Below are 789 nucleotides of genomic sequence, written 5' to 3'. Positions count from 1 at the left end.
TTATCAATGGTGTTGCCATCACTGAATCCCCCACTATCAACATCCTGGGGGTTATCATTGACCAGAAACTCAACTGGACTCACCACATAAACACAGTGGCTACAAGAGCAGGTCAGAAGCTGGGAATACTGCAGCAAGTAACTCACCTCCTGACTCCTCAAAGCCTGTCCACCATCTACAAGGCACAAGTCAGGAGTGTGATGGAATACTCCCCACTTTCCTGGATGGGTGCAGCTCCAACAACACTCAAGCAGCTCAATACCATCCAGGACAAAGCAGCCGCTTGATTGGCACCACATCCACAAACATCCCACTCCCTCCACCACCGACGCTCAGTACCAGCAGTGCGGCACTAGGATCCAGCAGTGCTCCTGGTTTTGGGGGAAGGCAATAGGACAGCAGTGTCCCTGGAGGATCAAAGGGCATAACTTTTACTCAGTAGTTTCTCTGAATCGGGGGAGGGCACTAGGACCCTGCAGCACCCCCTGAAGCGGGCACTAGGACCCAGCAGCGCATCTGGTAGAGGGAGGTCACTTGGACCCAACAGTGGCCCCATGTTTAAGGGCGGGCACTAGGACCCAGCAGTGGCCCCCCAGAACACGGGGAGGGGGCGGGAACCAGGACCCAGCAGACCCCATCCCCGGATCGGTGGGGTGGGGTGGGGAGGGCTCTAGGACCCAGCCGTACCCACCCAGTACAGGGGGCAGGGCACTAGGACCCAGCAGCGCCCCCTGGTAGGGGCGGGCACTAGGACCCAGCAGCGCCCCCTGGTGATGGGGAGTGGGGGAG

Source organism: Rhincodon typus, chromosome 7 (assembly GCF_021869965.1).
Source record: "Rhincodon typus isolate 14 chromosome 7, sRhiTyp1.1, whole genome shotgun sequence".
In the NCBI taxonomy this organism is placed as follows: Eukaryota; Metazoa; Chordata; class Chondrichthyes; order Orectolobiformes; family Rhincodontidae; genus Rhincodon; species Rhincodon typus.
This window is presented reverse-complemented; position numbering follows the sequence as displayed.